We start from the raw sequence: 12,517 nt of genomic DNA, 5'->3' as shown, positions 1-12,517 counted from the left end.
CGTGCAAATTTCATTTACAAATACATGGATCACAGTTCTTGCCCCAAGCTGTGCACTTTAGTTACCTCCTATTGTTGCTCCGAGCAGGCAGAAAGAATAAGATTAAATTATGGTACAGCTTCTCCTTTCCTTTCTGCCACGTGCTGATCTGTGGTCAGTTTTAGACATGTTAATTTGAGGCAGAAGCCTCTACAGTTCAATGAAAAGCAATGGTAATGTTCTCAAAGAAATCAAAGAGCAATATGCAGTTCTGCAGTCAGTCCAAGACAGCCTTCGAATCTGGTGTATTCATCAGCAAAGGAGTTGCTTTATTGACAACCTAGAGCTACTAACCCTGCTGTTTAAAATGCTGCTAATGTAAATTTTTAATGATGAAATATAACATACTAAAGCCTTCAAAATCATTTAATAACAAAAGTGAATGATGTCAAAAAGCAGGCACAAAAGGCCGTAGCTTCTGATCAAACTGCTTCTATTGAAGCGAGACCCCAAAAAATCAGGTGGTTTCTGTGAAAACCCTGTACAAACTAAGGCCAAGACAGGAAATCATATAAGCTCCTTTAGGGTTTTAGAAGACAAAGAGCAGATGAGAGACTGAGTAAAACTTCTTGATGATTATGATCCTTGTTTGGATGCAAAGAATATAAATAATAACTTTTGTAATGAATGAGGTACCTTCAGAGGATTTCCATGTAACCCACGTGACTGTTCAGTGGTGTTGGGGCATCCAAGAGAATAATCAGCGCAGCTTTCACTCACTCTCTTTTCTTACATCTTTCCTTACTTGTTGTTCACTCCCTGGCAATGTAGTAAAGATGTTTTATGTTTATGAGCTCCATTATGTGCATCAGCTGAGGGAAAGGTGCCCGTATTGGCTAAAGCATTAGCTTTACTGCCCTTTTCTCTTGGGAATTGTCTCTGGCTCCTTTAGCAGACACTTCAAATTCCCCACAATTTAAAGGCTGATACTTTAAAAATTTACAGGTTTGCTTTTGGTTGATTGGTGGGTTGTTTTTTGGTTTGGTTTTTTTTTTTCCCTTGGGACTCAGAAGCTTTTCTCTTCCATCAGCCTACTGACTGGTAGCATCAGCCAACAGGTTGATGAGAAACAAGGATAAAACACAAAGGAATTGACTGAACTGTTTTACCTTCAGCAACAGACTTTCAAACGCCCTCTATCATTCTGCAGATAGTAATTAACTCTTCATAGTCTTGTAGCAAAGAGCTTGACTCTTACTGTGTCAGGGGATACATGCATTACACTCATGGAAACCACGTGAAGATTTCATCTTCTTTACTGACTATGCAACTAATTGAAAGTATGCTTGCAAAATGTAATTCATACAATAGATCTGAAATATTACAGTGGCTGTTGCTTCAAAGTTTAGTCTTAAGGTGTACTAACAATGCTAGCGGGAATGGGCATGCTCCTACTAATGAAAGCTAAAGAATAGCTTTCTTTGAGTAGATTTGGAAAAGTTAATAGAAAAAAGTATTCCTTGAATACCCAGATTAATAGATACAGAGTTATTTGTGATAATGACACAAAGCTTTTTTTGCCATGAGAATTTCGTACCAGGTTATTTTGAGTACACAAATCTGAGGAAATTCAAGCAGTACTTCATTACTGTTTCTGAAGTGTTAACAGGCAAGGAAAAAAATGTCTTGCTGCATGCAAGCCAAGCTTATGATCAATCAAAAATGTGAGAGTTTGACCAAACCTTTAAGGCTTTCTAGCACATTATTGATTAAAAGAGATGGATGGTACAAGTAGGAATGCAATGCAAAATGGAAATAAAATTGGCTGTATCAAATTACTTTGTTATACTTTCTACAGATTATCAAAGTAGCTCAACCTTAAGGAACTGAAGCATTTTGTCCAAAGCCTCTATAATAAAGGAAAATGAATTAATAAGTAATGAGTTGTACAGTTGGCTGCTTTGCTAATTCTAGAGTTTGATTGATGTATCTAATGATTTACATCAATAATTCTGACAAAGCAGTCTGGTAAATTTTAATATCCCAGTAAGAACTTGGTAGAGAGAAATTGCTTCACTAAATCCTAAACTGTGTTAAAAATATTATGTTCATATATATGCAGTTTTGGGTGAGGAGGTGTGTGTATATATATATATGTATATATATATATATGTTTTAATTAGACTTTCAACCAAAAGAGCAGGTTCCCTGCTCAAATGCTTGCTCCTTGATACTACAGTGGTTGGCTTGATGAAAGAGACTGCCTTTCTTCCCTCATATGAGTCCTTCCCTCACATCAATCAATCAGGCACTAGCTAGGAGGTCCATGATGTCACTAAATGCTTTCCAGAATTTTCCTGCACAAAGAATGGTATACATTTCTGACAAGAAATAAGGTTTATCAAAATAATGAGGAACTTTTAATTTCAACATGTGTTTGGAATTGTATGAAATGTATATTTGTTGTTCATATAGGAAGAACATTGTACTTAGAAATGCTAATTATTGAACAACAGGCATATCTTACACTTTGGGCTAAGGTTTGGTGCCATCTGATATCAATATAAATTAATAATCTAATCTATTAATCATAAATAGATTTATTCAAAAATTAACAGCTCATTATCTGAGCATTACTATATAGGGTTAAATTTAGTTTTCTCTTTCAGCACTACTAAAGTGTAACAAAAAAGAGGAAAGCTGATAGCCAATTTTGTAGCCTCTACTGTGGGTAATATTGAACAGACATTGAAGCATGTTACAATGGACAGGATGTTATTTTTGCATTATGATGTGCTGTGTTTCAAGAAGCTCTTTAATGACCTCAAGCTATGTCAGTCCAGAGTGAAACAGGACGATGCAGGAAGTACAAACTCAACTCCAATACCAGCAACTACCACTGCATAACACAGAATTTAGTATTTATCTTCTAGAGGGAATCTAATAAAAAAGTGTTTTCCAGTATAGTGGTGTCACCCATGGTTTATAGATAGTGAGAAAGTCACCACTGTCAGTGATTTCTCCATACAGCTGGGTATGATTTGTGTTCTTTTTGTTTAGATTATGTAGAAGAAGAATCCTAAAATGCTCTGAGTCTTTGCAGCACTTACACAGAGGGCATTGCCTCCTAAAAAATAGCCATTTGTCTAAGCTGATGCGTTATGGTCAGTCGTTGGGTAGAGTTGCTCTTTGAGAAGCAGTATTAATATGCAGTTCCTGCAAGACATCCATCAAGCTTTATGAACCTCTTTCTTCTCAAAGGAGTGTGTTTGCCATGCACAGAATATAAATCACAGTAAACATTTCCCATATACCCTTTCTGTTAGGAAATCTCCCACTTCCAGCAATGGTCCGAGCTTAAAGTGTGTTATTTAAACTTTAATTTGGGGGGAGGCCAGAATTCTGCTTTGGACAAGGCATGTATCTGAACTTTGCCTTGGGAGCAACTTCCCTCGCTTTTTATTTCCCCGGAATTACAAAGCAGGTACCAGTGGTAGGGGAAAGGCGAGGACCTGGAACCAGCTTGTCCAAATGCACTGACACTGCCCTGTTTTAGCTGGTTTTGAAGGGTGGTTTTGAGACATGGCTAAAGAACTGAATTGATTTTATCTAATCTTCGCAAAGTTGCAGTATCTGTCACACTTTGCATCCAGATACTCTGCAGATTTCCATAGCAGCAGCCATTATAAAACAGTGTTGGTTTGGAGGTTTGTTTTGTGGTTTTTCTGGAAGATCTTTTTTGGCAATCGACAAATGAACAGAGGAACAGCAGGTGTTTAAATGGAAAACCACAATAGAACACAAATCTGGTTAACAAGTAGTAATCAATAAGAAAGCTAATGGGGCTCCAGACAACTCTTGTGAGTGTCAGAGTTGTCACTTGTCTCCAGACCAGGTTTGCATCTGTATGACAAAATCAGCCAGGACCCAAGAATTCGAGTTATTTTCATTCTAGTTCAAACAAGCCTCATAAGATCACTCTACTTTTGTAAAGATCCACTGTAAATATCCTTTAAATGTGTTATTTTTTACTCTCAGGATTGTATTTTTGGATCTGATTCAGCATCCTAAGCATTAACATGCAGTTAATTTATATTTCTGTGTTTACTAATAGCTAGTTCCTTAATATTTATGGGTATCTTTTTCATTCCATTCACATAGCTTTGCCCAGAGGTTTAAAGGGAAACATGGCTGCAGGGAATGCAAACTGTGCTCCTTGAATCCCTGTTCCCTCTCTCGTCTTTCCATTCTGTTCTGGTTTTCACCAATTCCTTTTGTTTCCCAGTGAAACTGCCATTAAGCTGTGTCTTGTATGAAATGTGCGCTTTTCTGTTTTCTGCTGTTTAACTAATAATCCACCAGTTTGGCTAAGGCTGAAAAATCAGAGATATCATGCATGTATTTAACATATAACCAGGTCCTTCAAGTCTGCTGTAAGATTCCTTTTCTTTACCAAAATCATGGGCACTGGGAAACCATATAACCTTCAAAAAATCCCATTAAACCAGCAAAATAATCTGCCACCTTACAAATCTCTTCTTTCAGCTTTGCCGGCCTGACAGTGCACGTTAAAGTAAATCTAGGCATTCTGAATCCATTATAATGGTAGCATCTCCTGTGGGCTGATTACATACTAGGTAAAGAGATTTCTATCACTACGGAATTTCCTTCCTTTCCATTATATGGCCTATCGTACTTCTTCTATGAGAAATAGAGAATAGCAATTTCTTATCTGCCTCCTCTGTTCCATGTCTAACTTTAGGTAATTCATCATGTTCTTTCTTTTCTATAGTAAATAGCTCTGCTTTCTCTGTTCCATTTTTGCTTTCCCTCCCTAGTGCTACTCCGTGAGGAGTTTGTTTCTCTTGAGATGGAGTAATCAACAATATTCTGCAAACATCTACGGTATTTCAGGCAAGGTAATACATGGATTATACAGCTGTAGATGAACTAGAGTTGTCTTACATTTACCCATTCCAGTATTTGGAAGCTACAAAAAACATCTGCATGTTGAATGGAAGTTTTTGAGCTATTCATAGTGGTGTTCTCTTTTAATAATAACTTTTTAAAAAAGTATAATAAGCATAAAGCCCTTTAAGCTTTGCAAGTAATTCAGTTCCTCCTTCTGCCTGTCTGTGTATTCAGTAATCCCGACTGACGTTGCTCTGTATGCCTGTTTGACTGGAAGGCAGACTGAAAGTGTTTTTCCCAACGTGCTTCCAGTTTAGCTAGAGTCAAACCTCATGAGAACTGTGGTTTTTAAAAGCGATGCTAAATTGTTCCACTTTGGGTGGTTTTGGCTACTTCCATGACATGGAATTTTCTTGTATCTGAAAAGAAATTTCACAGGTTAAATTTGCCTAAACAAGATATTATTAAGTTTTTTGAAAATCATGTAATAACTTTAAAAACTTCACTTAAGTTTACTGGGGTGATAATTACAATAATAAATACTTTTATCAGTGACATCCCTCAAGCATAATTTAACAGTGAATAAGAACCTAAAATTTATCAAGTGTGAGATTCTATCACATAATAGACTTTCACATTCCATTTTCTATATGAAATCTACCTTTCTTTACAAGGTAAAAGAAAAAGCTAACATTATTTTTACTACTACCCAGTGGTATAGTATACACCCAGTGTATGCATGACCACCTATGATACTGCCAGCTGAATAGCTCAGCATTCAGGAGCTAAGCTAGAATAAATCTACTTTCCATGTGCTATATGCAGGAGTGTAGGAGCAGCAGAAGTATATTTAAAGAAAAATAGGGTGAATAAAAGACGCTTCAGAGCTTAAATAAACAGACTTTGTTCACTTGACTAACACTCAGTGACAACTCTGAGAAGTGGCTGAGAAGCTTCCAAAACGTCTTTTCATAACTGCTGTAGCACTGAGTATTTGGGGGCTTGATTTTGGGGATGAGGGTGGGGTATGGATACTACTGCAGTGCAGTGTTCATCACTCTGCCTGTGCAAACATTTCTAACACTGAGATCCACTGGGCAGGGGGAGTACAAAATCTCACTTGCAGTTTTCTGCTAGGGAGAGCAAAGAAGCTGTATCAATATCCAAAGAGATGCAAACACTTTATTGACAAAATTCTTTATTCATTTGGACTCTTCATCAGGGACTCTAGTGATAGGACAAGGGGTAATGGGTTCAAACTTAAACAGAGGAAGTTCACGTTCGATATAAGGAAGAAGCTCTTTACAGTGAGAATGGTGAGGCACTGGAATAGGTTGCCCAAGGAAGTTGTGAATGCTCCAACCTTGGCAGTGTTCAAGGCCAGGCTGGACAGAGCCCTGGGCGACATAGTTTAGTGTGAGGTGTCCCTGCTCATGGCAGGGGGGTTGGCACTAGATGATCTTAAGGTCCTTTCCAACCCTAACTATTCTATGATTCTACAATACTGTCAGAGTCGAATGTAGAGTGATTTTCTTCTTTCGAAGGATGCAAAAATAATACTAAATTTGAAGCATAATAAAGATTCAAAAAAGTCACAGTGCTGGTTGAAGAGACAAAATCTTCTGTGCAATTCCATTCTCTAAAAAGCACATATGCAGGGCCATGAGTAAATACTAAAAAAACCTGGCAAAATATCACTAAGGACAAAATATTCCAAAGGTGGTGTTATTGAAATCCTTTGAATTAAAAGATCATATAGACTTCCAAAGACTGTGTGGATCGAGGCCTAAGAGAAGTCAATTCTTTCTTTAAATCCCAGTGGCCTTTGCCCTTTTGCATCAAGCAGGAGCTTGTCCAAAAATAATTTCCTGAATGCAAATGACCTGTTATAGCACTTATTACTTCGGGTATAATGTTCAAAGCAGAAGAGTAGTGAACTTAAATTAGTTGAAGAACACATATGAAACCCAACTTCTAATAATAGTGAAGCAAGTCTTCCATATGTTGTTATAAATTTCAGTCCAAGATGATTAACGTGGCTCACAGGCTACTCTTGTAAGATGATAGAAGAGATATTTTTGCTGTCCCTCTTGAGAGGGCTAGTGTTTCAGAATTATTTCCAAACAAGCACCTTCCAAGTGAGAGATGTTTCTCATTTTTTCCTCACCTTAATAAAAAGGTGTTGAACACTCTCTTCCTAACTGTGTCATTAGGGGAACGTTAAACAAATATCATGATGGTACGATGTGATAACAGTGTGTATGTGATATCCATGAAATAATATGTTATATTTGTTAATACAAATTGTTGCTGTCACTACATTTGAAATAGAGAGCTTGTATTGTAAGCATGTGGGGAATGTCAGAAGTAAATTCAACAGATCCATTTTCAGTCAAAGTTATTTGTACTTCCAGTCGGTTTCTATCAAGCATATTTTAAATCAATTCTGTCAAAAGAACTTCCTAAAAAAAATATCTTACAAACTTCTTTATTAATTAAAATCGTGCCAGTATTAGATTGGATAGTAGGTTGTTTACAGCCATAAGTATTAGTGGCCTGGAATCTTTCATATGGCATAGATAAATGTGACTGGCGAAGCTCAGAAGATTGGTTTGGGCAATGAAGAAAGGTTATGTGGGTTTAAAATCTTAAAACTCGGATCTTGGCTCTACTGAAATCATTGATAATACTGTCACTCACTTATGTAAATATTAATTCATCTCTTCATTGCATGAAACCTTGCTCTAGGAGTGACTATGACAAACCGAAGGGGCTATTTTCTGGTTCTAGTCTCCAAGTTGTTTGGGTCACCTTGGACAAATCAGTTCAGTATTTCATTTCCAATACCAACAGCAGTGAGAGGACTAATTGTCACATAGAGCCTTACTCTTTCTAGGGATACAAGCAGCTCTCTGCCTGCCTGGTTGCTGGGCATGCCTGCAGCCCACAAAGCAACGCTGAGTTAAAACACTGGAGCCAGCTCCAAGTGAGTTGAAGCAACACAGAGCCATACATACATACGTACATACATACATAATTACATGTGCCCAGTGCTCTACCCCAGCTTGTTCAGAGCCAGCCCTTGACTGCATGCACATGTTAAGCCTACCTGTTTTCCAAACTTCCCCACCCATTTCCCCTCGTTGTCCCTTATTTCTCCACTGTTAAAAAGTAAACTTCCACTTGGATAATAGTTGTGAGAACAAAATGTATGATGCTGCAAGAAACTGCCCTGATGAGACCTCTGTCAGCATACAGGTGGCTAGGTGAGGAGATGGCAGGAGGTACAGGTTGCAGACATTAAGCAGTTATTTAATTACTGGTACTACGTGATGCTGTTCGTAGATGAGGTAGATAAAAATGATAGATATTCTTGTTTGGCTGAAACTATTCATCCTGATTCACCCTCTCTGATTCAGAAGAACTGAGGCTTGAAATGTGTGTCTGTGTACGATTGACGCTTGCTGAAAAGAATCTGTCAGACCATGTGTGTTTGTGAGCTCTTGGCCAAGCCACTGAATGACTCCTTTAGTTCCCTAAATGCAGGCTTGTTTTAGAGCTAAGTGACACAAGTTTTGCTGTTGAAATTGCATCCAGTTGTTGGCCTCTCATCACAGAGTTTCTATGTGACTGAATCTTTCCAGCTAGTAAGAAGCCATGCCACATACAAGTAGGATCTTGAACTTTGAACTATGTGAGATGGACAATGTTTAATTCAGACATCAAAAACCAGACTTCTCGCTTAGGGGCAAGGGGAAGAAAGGAGAAGCAGGAAGAGAGTGAAAAGTTATTCAAGTTATTAGGAGTAAAGTTCCAATACTAAGCTTCCTGGATTATTTGTGATTCATTTGTCTCTCAGATTATATTACCTTGCCTATATTAACTACTTTATCAAAACTTAATCATATAACATTATGTTAAAACTCAGTTCAAGGCCTCTTTTAGGTTGATAAGCCTTTGGATCATAGCAGATTATTAGTGTTCAAAACAATATACATATGTCTATCTATGTGTATGTTTCCCTCTCAAAACTTGGGACAACATTCCAAACTGATACAATACAGGATGTCTGGTGCTACTTGATAGATGTGCTCTTCAAGAGCCAAAGGCTGATCCAGGTAGGCTTAATTCTCATATACTATTTTATGGCATTTTTCTCATGTACGTTTCTGCTCAGAGAACACAGAAAGTATCAGTTAATACCAGCCAAAGTGTTTCCTGTCGTAAACCAAAGCTTACTGGAGAATGGATGGAGATTGGAACTACCACCATTAAACTTCCAGTGGTAAGTTTTGTAGCTTTGGGGGTTTTTGGCAGGCCCCTACAAACCTGATTTTGCTTTAAAGCAAAATCAGGTTTATAATCAGGTTTATAGGGGCCTGCCAAAAACCCCTGTTTTTCTTCCAGTCTAAACCCTATTTTGCAGGCCAGTGCTTCAGTACCACCTGAGTGCATTTTGACAGCGTACTCCTGTATGTTTATTTTTGCTCTAGCATCTGACTTTCCCCAGCTCAAGATAGCTTAGCACAGCAGCCCCTGCCAGTCCCAAACCAACAAGTGTCTCAAATCTGTCAAAGGCTAACACTAGATCTCAATTAACACTGACCACTAAACCCTAGGTTTTAATCCTGGCTTTATCTTGGCCCAAAGCTTATTCCACAAAACCTTTATTAGCTCAAATCAGATGGAAGTGGCAAACCAGCTCAATTTTTAATTCTTTTAGCAGTATCATAAACTTCAATGGGTTGTTTAGAATCGTGTATCATCAGATTTTGAGTCTTCAGTCATAAAAACTTTTCTACCTGTGATCAAAATCAGCTTTTCTTCAAAGCCCTGCTTTAATGAAATAAATGTGTAGCAAGCTTATGCTGTCTACCTCAATCTTCCAACTAAAGTATTCTTTCCACTGCTATATTTAAGGTAGGAATGGATACCATAAAATTAATTGGAAACTGGGAAAACTGAGACATGGAAGCAGAACAGCAGTCCGTATCTGTGCCCTAAAAGGGTACACTCATGCTCTGTTGAATCTCTGTGTAAAGTAACTGTTACATAGACCATCCATAACTAACATTTGTTTCAACAGAATTGTTCTGTGATGCTCATCATGTCCTCAAGACTGTTTTTTTCCCCCAAGAGAAATTATTTGTACCATGTTAAAAGTTAATTTTTCCTCCTGAAATCAAATTGGAGGATCAGGGTCTATGTATATCATGAATGAAATCTACTTATCTTCTTTGCTATTATGTGGCTATAGATAATATTTCCATTTATGATCTAAAAAACCCCAAAACGTATTGCCTCTTGCTGTTTGCTCAATGTACTGTCATAAATTTCACGGTGTTCAAGAGTTCTGATTTTAAGATTATGCAACTGAAAACCTCATATACAGTGGAAAGGTTATAGGTTATCTAATATTGACAGTAGCTCAGATAATTAGATCATTTGGATATTGGATAATGTCTGTAGGTATCAAAGTATTTATTATGTGAGGTAATCATGATGACAGCTCTTAGTAACTTAGACTCTTCTGAAAATTAATTTTTAATTCACCTTCTCATTTCAGTGACAGTTTAAGTAATTTTATCTTTATAAAGGAATTTGATATTTGTGCTAAAAAGGGGGATGTTGGTGTATGAGAGAAAGTACAGAGGGTTTGATCTCAGCCAGCCATGCAATTTAGGGAAATGAGTCTTCAGCAGCAATAGCTCTGATTCAGTCACCCATAAATCTCCCTGAGGGATGTGCATCCTTCAGTCTCCTGTCTTTGCCCTATCAGCATCCACATCCTTCAGTCCCCTGTCTTTGCCCTAATGTAGCCTCTGAGGGAATCTCTGCCCCAGCTTCTTTTTAAGGCATCTTCTGGCTCATTTCCTATTTGAAAATCCATTTGCTCTGTGCTCAAAAGGAGCTGGTTTTTCTGCCCACTTCATTAGTGCAGTGACCAGTTCAGCCTGCACCGCAGGGTGAATGTTTGGTGGGCTCCGCATGGGCTGCCTGTGCTGGGCAGGCAGCTGATCAACAAATGTAATAAAAGATATCCCTTAAAGTACAGGGGGAGGCATGCCTGCCCTCGGGGAAAATAAAGAGAAGTGGGGCAAGGTCTTAAAATAGCAAGAGACCTTAGAGCTGCTCTCATGGCAGCAGGAGCCCACCCTTTCACGAGTTTGTCCATATGGCTTCATCTCTCAAAGTTGATCTTCTGATTGATTTTCTCATAACTGATCTTCTAACAAAGGTGGTTTTGGGAGTTATTACAAGTACTAGGAAAAATCTCCATTTCATACCCATTCAGCATCTTTATCCTTGTCCATAAAACACATGGTGAGTGTATTTCAGGGAACATGTTAGTTCTTAGGAGCAGGCTGACTGAACAAAGCTGGGATGAAATAACGTGGTGGGTTGACTCCTGGTCAACAGCCAAACACCCCTCCCCTCTCCTGCTGGCTCTGGAGAAAGTAGAAGGAAGGTGAGAAGACTCATGGATGGAAGATGAAGACAGTTTACAAGGTGAAGCCAAAGCTAGGTGTGCAAGCAAAGCAGAGGAGTTTATTTGCTACTCCCTATCGTCAGGCAGATGTTTAGCTGCTTCCTAGGAAGCAGGCCTTCAGCATGCACAACCAGCGATTGCTTGGGAAGACCAATACCATAAACACAGACATCCCCCCTTCCTGCTCCTTTCCCCAAGTTTGTGTTGCTGAGCACAACATCATGGGGTATGGGATATCCCTCTGGACTGCTCAGGTTAACTCTCCTGGTCATGTCCCTCCAAACCTACTCGCTGTGGGAACAGAGTGGGAAAGAGAGAAAGCTTTCATGCTGTACAAGCACTGCTTGGCAGTAGCCAAAATACTGGTGAGTTATTAACATTATCCTAGCCACAAATCCAAACACCCTACAGGGCACTGTGGAGAAAGTTCACCCCATCCCCGCCAGACCAAGGGCAAATACAAAGCCTGGTACTGTTGTTTCATATTTGTTAACCTTTTTCAGTTGTAATGACGTTGATCTCGTTGTGAACATTTGAAGGTACAGATGTTGGTACAACGTTCCTCTGAAACACATGGCTTCTACATGTTAAGTACACAGATGCTACAAGTTTGGGAAGAGCAGGCTCTTGGCGTGCCACCGCTCTGCTGATCCATGGCTTTGTCTACAGCAACGAGTGTTTTAATTTCTCCTTAGAAGCAATTTCCTTTTTAATATTTTATTTTAGTATTTTTTGAATTGGGAACACTGAGAGTGGCTTTAATTTTGGAGAAGGGACTGTTGCAGGACAATTGGGTCTTATATTCCTCTTATTTCTCAGTATATTTCCTTTTGTGTGCCAGTTTTGGTGCAGCTGTTGCTTTGTTGCCATCCTCGGGGCTCTTAGGTTCTGGTGTGCCAGTGACCATATTTGGTGTGATTTTTGCTGTTTTCCCAGATGATATTTGACTATTTCAAAGCTATAATTTTCAGTGTGGAAAGAAGATGGCGTTGTTTGCATCCTCATGTTGCAGGGAAGCCTGATGTGATGTATTGCAGTGCACATCCCAGAGTTTGAGATAATTCTAGGAGAGATCTCAACTTAAAAGATTTATCCACTTTTGCCTGTCCGGCTTCTCAGCTGACTGTAATTCTGGTG

The sequence above is a fragment of the Nestor notabilis genome, unplaced genomic scaffold (assembly GCF_000696875.1).
Source record: "Nestor notabilis isolate BGI_N333 unplaced genomic scaffold, ASM69687v1 scaffold16169, whole genome shotgun sequence".
Lineage (NCBI taxonomy): Eukaryota > Metazoa > Chordata > Aves > Psittaciformes > Psittacidae > Nestor > Nestor notabilis.
Note: the sequence above shows the minus strand (reverse complement) of the source record.